Genomic DNA, 10,371 nt, shown 5'->3' on the forward strand with positions numbered 1-10,371 from the left:
CATGGCAGTGCCACGTGTGCGTGGTCTATGTAAGGCTGCCGGTGCTCTCCCTCCACCGCGATTCTCCCAGATTGCTCTCCTGCCACCTTGAGGTGTGGCTTTTCCTCCTCCCTTGCCCTTCACTGCAAAAAGCAGATTTTCCTTTGTTTATTAGCTATCTTCCTTTTGTGGTTTTTTTTTTCCGCTCGCCTGTCTTTGAGAGCCTCCAATAAATGGGTATGGCCAAATGCTTTCCGGCTCTGCAGTTCCTCTACCATCTGCCCTAATTCTATGAGAACCTGCCTGACCTTAACCTCCAGCATTAGATCTGGAATAGCGGGCAGGATTTGGATCATATGGGTATGGAGCATCCTAGACCCTTTAAAGCAGTGGTAGTCAACCTGGTCCCTACCGCCCTCTAGTGGGCATTCCAGCTTTCATGGTGGGCGGTAGCGGAGCAACCAAAGTATAAAAAGATAGACTTAACTATCTTTTTTAAGTAAGATAAGTAAGTTGTTTTATAAAGATTTATTCTGCCAAACATAGAGAAAATATGACATAAAGTGCTTGGTAAGTAATCATTATTATATGCTTTAACTTGCTGTAACTCTGCTTTATAGATTTTATAAAGTAAAGTTACTTCCTTACTTTATAAATCACCATTACTGTGGAACCGGTGGGTGGTTAGAAAATTTTACTACTAACAGAGATACAAAAGTGGGCAGTAGGTATAAAAAGGTTGACTACCCCTGCTTTAAAGGATGGGGTAGAGGAGTGGTTGTTGTTGTCCAGTGTATGGTTCCCCATGGCTGTCCTTTTTGGGGCTGTGGACTGGGTGGTTTTTACAGCCCTGTAAGAGGAAACCAAGAGCTCTGTGTGAGAGGCTGCCCAAGGTTGAGATCTCCAGGGTGAGCTGCAGATCAAGTGGCAACAACGGCATGAGCTGGAATAGTCACCGGAGAAAGAGTTGCAGATCCGAGAACAACAGGTTAGGCTACACATTGAGAACCAGCAGCGGCATGAACTGGAGTGAGTACTGGAGAAGGAGGCCGACCAGGTTCAAGGGCTGCAGTGTGAGATGCAGACTGAGCAACAATGACACCTGGAACTGGAACGGTCTCTGGAGAAGGAATTATAGGTTCGTTTACATTCATATGTAAACACTTCCTTAGTAAAAAAGAGCTAACGTAAAATTGCTGGGTCAAATGGTAGTAAAAAGAAATCTTCACATTTCTAAATGGTACTCCAGAAAAGTGCTTCTACTTTACACTCCCAGCAGTAATGCAAAAAGTCAAGGCTTTGTTATTGTTGTTCTATTAATCATTTGATAAGTATCTGTTTCTCTGCTGCGTGTATCTTCATCATTTCTCTCTTTGGCTACCTTAAGTTTGGTATTTTTACACCAAGAGATTAAGCAGTTATCCTCTTCTGCTTCATATTTTATAAGCCTATGGTTTAAAATAGCATTCCTGTCATAAAAAGTTTCACTTATATCACTTTTTTCCTGTCCGTGATTTTGTTATTTTGGGATTTTCCTTTTATTAACTAAGCTAAGTGGTTTCTCATTTTTTTCCCCAAGTCAAAGAATTGATTTATCATCAATTATATAAAATAAAGTAAAAAAGTAGAATTGATAAGCAAACCTATGTGGCTCTTTAAAAATTGCCAAAACAGATTTTTCAAGTCCATGCTCTTATATAAAATATGGCAAAATGTTAAGATATGGCAGAACTGACTGGTAAAAGAAACAAATACTTCCTTCTTATAGTCTTTAGCCAGAAACTTAATTTATCATGTTTTGGTTTTTTTTTTTTTAGATTTTATTTATTGATATTTAGAGAAAGGAAAGAGAGCAAGTGAAGTAGAGAGAGAGAAAGAGGGGGTAGAAGCAGGAAGCATCAACTCATAGTAGTTGCTTCCTATATGTGCCTTAACCAGGCAAGCCCAGGGTTGTGAACCGGCAACCTCAGCTTTATCCACTGTGCACCACAGTTTAGTCCATCATGTTTCTTTAAAAAAAAAATGTTTTACTACTATAAGCATTTAAGAGCAGAGGCTTTCCTCTAAAGTTGACTTAGCATTTGTTAGGTATCTTATATTTTTATTCTTGTTTAGAAAACTTATGATATTGTAATATGGATTTGCTTCTTGATGACTGTTTGTAAAAGTAGTCATAGTTTATTAAATATTTTAAAAGAGCAAACCTAACAGTTCTTTGCTGCCTTATTGTTTACATAGACAGAGGCAGCTGACACTTTAGAAGTCAGACCTTTCTGACTCAGTAAGGGGTATTAGGAAAAAACAACCAATTAGAAGGAACAGCGAGGCTCCCAAACTGGCATTTCTGCTTATTAGCTGTGTGAACTTGAAGGAGTCATTTAACCTACCCAAATCTCATTTGTCCCATCTGAAAAATGAAGATAATACATGCCCCACCCTTTTAAAAAATAGATTTGTGTATCAAATGGAATAGTGCATGTGAATTCTTTGAATACTGCATAGTCCTATTATATTCAAATGCAAAACAGTATTCTTACATATTAACTGGAGCCTGGCTTTTAATTAAAGCTTTTCCTAAAATGTTGTTCTTGTTTTTTTTTTGTGTGTGTGTGTTTTTCATTTTTCCAAAGCTGGAAACGGGAAGGCAGTCAGACAGACTCCCGCATGCGCCCGACCGGGATCCACCCGGCATGCCCACCAGGGGGCGATGCTTTGCCCCTCTGGGGCCTCGCTCTGTTGCGTCCAGAGCCATTCTAGCGCCTGAGGCAGGGCCCCAGTGCCCGGGCCATCTTTGCTCCAATGGAGCCTCGCTGCAGGAGGGGAAGAGAGAGACAGAGAAGAAGGAGAGGGGGAGGGGCGGAGAAGCAAATGGGCGCCTCTCCTGTGTGCCCTGGCTGGGAATTGAACCTGGGACTCCTGCACGCCAGGCCGACGCTCTACCGCTGAGCCAACCAGTCAGGGCCAATGTTGTTCCTGTTAATGCTAGTACATGGTATGTCTTTGGTGCCAATTCAAGGCCAACAGGAATCCCCAATTTGTGGTTCAGTGAAGAAGGAAACTTTATTCAGTACAAAAGAGCTCACTTATGATATAGCAAGGCTGTGGAAAAGCTCAACTGATTCTCAGAGTCAGAGAGGAGCTGACTTAACAGTATAAAGACAGAGGCCCTGCCTGACCAGGCGGTGGCACAGTGGGTAGAGCGTCTAACTGGGATGTGGAAGGACCCAGGTTCAAGATCCCAAGGTTGCTGGCTTGGGCGCGGGCTCATCTGGATTGAGAAAAAAAAAAAAAGGCTCATCCCGTCTCTCTCCATTCCTGTCTATCTATCCCTCTCTCTGACTCTCTCTCTGTCCTTGTAAAAGAAAAAAAAAAAAAGACAGAGGCCCTCACCCCTTGTTCTGTTGTCTGTCCTCATGCAAATGAGGACTTCAAATCCCTGCAGTTTGATTGGTTTGAAAGGCAGTGTCCTGATAGCTCAGAATGGAGCCACTCTGATTGGTCAGTGAAGAATCTGATGGGGATATAGGTGAGCACCTCTGACTGAATGGGGAAAGCCTCAGTGCTATTGATTGAAATAGGATTCCAGGAACTTCTTTATAAGGACTGGCTCAGATGGCAAAAACACAGTGCAGACAGGCAGTTCAGTACAGAGACAAGTAGTTCAGAGCAGGCTTCTCCTGAAGTGCAGTTTGCATGATAGGAGGCCCCTGTGTAGAAATGGCTGTTAGGCTCTGGTGTTGTTTCATTTTATTTAATTACTTTTTTTTTTTTTAGAGCAACTGGGAGAGAGAAAGACTGGAAAATCAAGATGCTCCTGCATGTGCCCTAACCAGAGAATTGAACAGGCAACCACCGCACTCTGGGATGACATTCCAACCAACTGCGCTATCCCCTATCCGGCAGACAGGGCTTAACGTATTTCCCCATGTATAAGACGCTCCCATGTATAAGATGCACCTTAATTTTGGGGCCTGAAATTTGAAAAAAAATGCATTACATAAAGTTATTGAACTCAAGTTTTGTTTTTGTTTTTTTGTATTTTTCTGAAGTTGGAAACGGGGAGGCAGTCAGACAGACTCCCGCATGCGCCTGACCGGAATCCACCCGGCACACCCACCAGGGGGCGATGCTCTGCCCATCTGGGGCTTCGCTCTGTTGCAACCAGTGCCATTCTAGCGCCTGAGTCAGAGGCCACAAAGCCATCCTCAGCGCCCGGGGCCAACTTTGCTCCAATGAAGCCTTGGCTGCAGGAGGGGAAGAGAGAGAGAGAGAGCGAGAGAGGATGGAGAGGGGGAGGGGTGGAGAAGCAGATGGGCGCTTCTCCTGTGTGCCCTGGCTGTAAATCGAACCCAGGACTCCTGCACACCAGGCCAACACTCTACCACTGAGCCATCTGGCCAGGGCCTGAACTCAAGTTTTATTCATCATAAAACTCATACAACTCCTCATCACTGTCAAAGCCCCCATCCATTAGCTTGTCCTCCTCTGTGTCTGATGACAAATCACTGTCTTCATATATTTCAGGGGTCGGGAAACTTTTTGGCTCAGGGAGCCATGAACGCCACATATTTTAAAATGTAATTCCGTGAGAGCCATACATCGACCCGTGTACATTACGCATTATCCAATAAAAATTTGGTGTTGTCCTGGAGAACAGCTGTGATTGGCTCCAGCCACCCGCAACCATGAACATGAGCGGTAGGAAATGAATGGATTGTAATACATGAGAATGTGTTATATTTTTAACGTTATTTTTTTATTAAAGATTTGTTTGTGAGCCAGATGCAGTCATCAAAAGAGCCACGTCTGGCTCACGAGCCATAGGTTCCCAACCCCTGATATATTGCCTCATCCTCAGTTCCATCTATGGCATTTGAAATGCCATGCTTCTACAACCACTGTATACGACACACCCAGTTTTTAGACCCCAGGTTTTTCGAAGAACGGTGCATCTTATACATGGGCAAATACGGTAATTTTTATTTATTTATTTATTTTTCTGAGTGACAGAGGAAGGGAGAGAGAGGGGAAGGGGGAGGATTCATCTGTTGTTGCACTCAGTTGTGCATTCCTTCCTCGCTTCCTGTGTGTGCCCTCACTAGAGATCAAACCCACAACCTTGTCATTACATCATGACACTCCCAACCAACTGAGCTAACTGGCCAGGGCCTGGTGTTTTATTTAATTTGAGCCCTGTTAGCCACCAGGAGCCTTTTTTAGTAGGTATTTTCTTTCTCAGGGTCCACACTACTAATAGTCCAATAGAAATGCTTCAAGTCAACATCAGATACTGTGACATATATTGAGAGAAATATCCAGTGCCTGGACCAATACTGGCAAAAAGTAAGTAAGTGCTTGATAAATATTTGTTGAATGAAAGAAGGAAGGAATGAAGCTGGGCAGGCAGGTATAAGCAGGCTTCTGGCTTCAGAACTGTGTGAAAGTAGGACAGAGTAGTTGTGTGAATGAAGCATGATGATCACCTAAGGCTTTTACAGCAGTATTTCCAGAGTGGGCAGAGCTGCCTGTGGCAGCCAAAGATGAAACTGTTTTCCTCCTGTTTTGTTCTAATTGGAGCAACCTCCCTTCTAATTTCTGACTATACTAAGGAGCTAGGAAAAGGCATAGGGGAGTTCAGTTCAATTAGCATTTTGTCTAAAAAATATTTTTAGTTAGCAAAACACCATCAATTAACAACAATATTTAACAACAATTAAAAATGGAACACAATAGGTTGTACTGACCTTACTCCTCACCTCTGGACACCCTTCCTGTGTCTCCTAGCCAGACTGGAGTTCCTGACTGCTCAAACCTGGTGCTTCTCCTTCCACAAGCCTCTGCTCAGTCACCAATAACCTTTTCTTCCAACTTCCAGTCTTAAACATTTTTTCAGCGCTGTCAATGAATTAATAACTGGCTCAACAAGGATTTATTGTGTTCATTGGGTACCCACAACATGTAAGGATGAAGGGAGTTCATAGTCTAATTCTAGTAGGAGTAGAAATACATATACAGACATAATTTTAATGCTATATGATAGGTTTTAAAAATAAATATTTTATTTATTGATTTTACAGAGAGAAGAGGGGGGATGAGAAGTATCAACTCATAGTTGCTTTGCTTTAGTTGTTCGTTGATGGCTTGTCATATGTGTCTTGACTGGGGCAAGCCCAGGGTTTCGAACCAGCAACCTCAGCATTCCGGGTTGACGTTTTGTCCACTGTGCCACCACCTGGTTATATAATATTTTATTATATAACAGCGTTATTGACATTAATTCACACATCATAAAATTCATTCTTTTACACTGTACAGTTCAGTGGTTTTTCATATACTGTTTAAGAGTTGTAAAACTAACATCACTATCTAAATTTAGAACATTTCATTACCCGTGATAAAAATTTATGCTCATTAGCAGAAATTTCCCATTCCCCTCTTCCCTTCCAGGCCCTGATAACCACTAATCTACTTTCTGTCTCTATGGATTTTCCTATTATGGACACTTCATATAAACAAAATCATACAATATATGGTCTTTTGTGACTGACTTCTTTCATTTAGCATAATGCTTTCAAGTTTTACCCATTTTGTAGCTTGTATCAGTATTTCATTCCTTTTTAGAACTAAATAATATTACATGCTATGACTATAACAAAATTTTTATAGATTCATGGCCCATTAATTAACTTAATTTTGTGTACAACGTATGGAAGCAGTCCAATTTTTTTTTTTTTTTTGTGGCAGAGACAGAGTCAAAGAGAGGGACAGAAGATACTGACAGACAGACAGGAAGGGAGAGAGATGAGAAACATCAGTTCTTCGTTGCTGCTCCTTAGTTGTTCATTGATTGATTTCTCATACGTGCCTTGACTGAGGGGCTACAGCAGACCGAGTGACCCCTTGCTCGAGCCAGCAACCTTGGGCTCAAGCTGGTGAGCCTTGCTCAAACCAGATGAGCCTGCGCTCAAGCTGGAGACCTTGGGGTCTCGAACTTGGGTCCTCCACATCCCAGTCTGACGCTCTACCCACTGTGGCACCACCTGGTCAGACTGGAAGCAGTCCAATTTAATTCTTATCCATATAACTATCCATTGTGCCATTACTATTAAAATTATTTTATAATTTATTGATTTTAGAGAAAGAGAGAAGCATTGACTTGTTCCACCTATCTATCCATTCATTTGTTGATTCTTGTATGTGCCCTGATTGGGATGGAATCCACAAACTTGGTGTATCCGGACAATGTTCTAACCAACTGAGTTACCTGGCTAGGGCATCTCAGCACCGTTTGTGAAGACTATTCTTTCCCTATTAAATGGTCTTAACACTCTTGTAGAAGACAAACTGACCATAAATTTAAGGGTTTCTTTTTTGACTCTCAATTCTATTCTATTAATCTATATATCTATCCATATACCAGTACCACACTGTATTAATTACTATAGCTTTGTAGTAAGCTTTGAAATTAGAAAGTGAGAGTACTTAAACTATATTTTTCTTTTTCAAGATTGTTTTAAATATTCTGATTCTGGCCCTGGTTGGTTGGCTCAGTAGTAGAGGGTCAGCCCAGCATGTGAATGTCCCAGGTTCAATTCCTGGTCAGGGCATACAGTGGAAGCGCCCATCTGCTTCTCCATTCCTCCCCTCCTTGCTTCTTTTTCTCTCTTTCTCCCCCTCCTGCAGCCATGGCTCAATTGGAGCAAATTGGCCCCAGGAACTGAGGATGGCTCCATGGCCTCCACCTCAACCACTGAAAAGAGCTCAGTTGCAAGCATGCCTCTAGATGGGCAGAGCATCGCCCCCTAGTGGGCTTGCCAGGTGGATCCTGGTTGGGGCACACGCAGGATTCTGTCTCTCTGCCTCCCCTCCTCTCACTGAATAAAAAAATTTTTAAAAATGTTTCTGGTTCCTTGCCCTTCCATATAAATTGTAAGATCAGACTGTCAGTTTCTCCAAAAAAGGCCACTAGAATTTTGATAGGGATGGAATCCATAGATCAATTTAAGGAGTTCTGCCATCTTAACAATATTCAGTCTTTTGATGTATGAACATGGAATGTCTTTCCATTTATATAGGTCTTCTTTAATTTCTTTCAACAGTGTTTTGTCATTTTCAGTGTACTTGCACTTCTTTTGTTGAATTAATTCCTAATTATTTTTTTCTTTGTGATGTGATTTTCAATAGTTTTTACTTTCAATCTTGGATTGTTCCTTGGTAATGTATAAAAATACAAATGATTTTTTGTATGTTAATCTCGTATTCTGCAATCTTATTGAATGTTTTTTAGTTCTATTTTTTTTGGATTGTGTAGGATTATCTATATATAATATATAATATCATGTATCTATAAATGGTTTTATTTATTTCTTTCCCATCAATGTGCTTTTTATTTTCTTACCTAATTTCTTGGGCTAGAACTTCTAGTATAGTGTTGAAAATAAATGGCAAGAGCAAACATTCCTGACTTATTCCTAATCTTAGGGAGAAAACATCCAGTTTTTCACCGTTAAGTATAAAAGTAACTGGATTTTTCATGGATACTCTTTGTCAGGTTGAGAAGTTCCCTTCTATTTCTAGTATGTTGAGGGGTTTTTTTTCATAAAAGGGTGTTAGATTCTGTTAAATGCTTTCTCCGTATTAATTGAGATGCTCATGTAGTTTTTGTTCTTTAATCTATTAACGTGGCGTATTATAATAATTTATGTATGTTGAGCCAAACTTGCATTCCTGGGATAAATTCCACTTGGTCATAGTGTATAATCTATTTAATACATTGCTTTATTTTCTATATTCAAAAGAGATACTGGAGCAATGATTGTGGAAGTGATGGAATTGCCCAAGTCGCGCATCAACGCCAGCATGCTATCTCACTTCATTCACTGGCCCGTCTGCTTCGTAGGGAGGCTGGAAAAGATTCATCCCACTGGAAAAATGTTTATTCTTTCAGATGGAGAAGGCAAAGTTAGAACCATTGAGTTGATGGAACCTCTTGATGAAGAAATCTCTGAAATCGTGGAAGTAGTTGAAAGAGTAACAGCCAAGGCAACCATCATGTGTGCATCTTATGTCCAGTTTGAAGAAGACAACCATCCTTTTGCTCTTAGACTTTACAGTGAAGCTGTGAAAACTATCCATAAATTCCCTCAGTTTTTCCCTTTTGGGGTTGTGCAATCCGATTGATTTTGACTATAATTGAGCTACATTGAAGACTATTAAAGAAGTCCCCTGATATTTGAGAGAGAGATTCCTGTTATTTTTAAGATGTAATTTGTTCTCTTTTTAATTTCATTTACCTAACTTAATTAGATATTTCAGTATGCCATTTTTAATGGAACTGATATATTGACAGTTCTTACTATGTCCTCATAAAGAATTCTCTGGTATATGGTCAGATCAGATGCAAAAACAAAGCAGTTGTCTGAGTTTAGTTTTGTGTTTTATTAATAAAAGTTTAAATGGAAAAAAAAAAGAGATACTGGGCCCTAGCGGGTCACACAGGGAATAGAGCATCATCCTGGAGTACTGAGGTCGCCTGCTTGACCCCAGAGGTCGCAGTTTTAGCCCTGGTCAGGGCATGTATGAGAAGCAATTAATGATGCACAAGTAAGTGGAACAATGAATTGATGCTTTTCACTGTCTCCCTTTCCCCCTCTTACTCACCTTTCCTTAAAAAAATTTTTTTTTGAGAGAGAGAGACAGGAAGGGACAGAGAAGAGGAGGAGAGAGATCTAAAGCATTAATTCATTGTCAATTCACTTTAGTTGTTTGACCCAGTGACCCCTTGCTCAAGCCTTGGGCTCAAGGCAGCAACCTTGGGCTTCAAGCCAGTGACCTTTGGGCTCAAGCCAGCGACCTTGAGATCATGTTGATGATCTTGTACTCAAGCCAATGACCCTGGGCTCCAAGTGGTAAGCCTGTGTTCAAGCCAGTGACCTCAGGGTTTCGAATCTGGGACCTTAGTGTCCCAGGTCAATGCTCTAGCCACTGTGCAACCATCAGTCAGGCATCTCTCTCTCTCTTAGAAAAAAAGGGATATTAGTCTGTACTTGTTTCTTTTTTTTTGTTATGTTTTTATCTGGCTTTGGTATCAGGGTAATACTGGTCTTATAGGATGAATTTGGAAAGAGTCCTTCCTCTTCTATTTTTAGTCCCAATTCTCTTTTAAATATTTGGCAGAATCACCAGTCTAGCCACCTGGGCTGATACCTTCTTTAAACACTGTATGATAGGAAGTATTGACAGTTGTGGAGGCCAGAGAAACAGGTGGCCAGCTCTGCCTAGAACATTAAGCAAGCTGGGAAAAGAATAATATAAAACAGTAAGAGTCTCATTTATATGGGTGATATGTTGAGGGTATGAAGAATGAAAGAAAAGGGGCTGGAAAGACAGGCT

General features: G+C 41.0%; 1 pseudogene; it reads left to right on the plus strand.

Moving 5' to 3' along the window:
• The first annotated feature begins 8,790 nt into the window (after window positions 1–8,790).
• LOC136398034 (replication protein A 14 kDa subunit pseudogene) lies at window positions 8,791–9,159 on the plus strand (annotated as a pseudogene).
• Window positions 9,160–10,371: the final 1,212 nt, after the last annotated feature.

The sequence above is a fragment of the Saccopteryx leptura genome, chromosome 3, assembly GCF_036850995.1.
Source record: "Saccopteryx leptura isolate mSacLep1 chromosome 3, mSacLep1_pri_phased_curated, whole genome shotgun sequence".
Taxonomy (NCBI): Eukaryota; Metazoa; Chordata; class Mammalia; order Chiroptera; family Emballonuridae; genus Saccopteryx; species Saccopteryx leptura.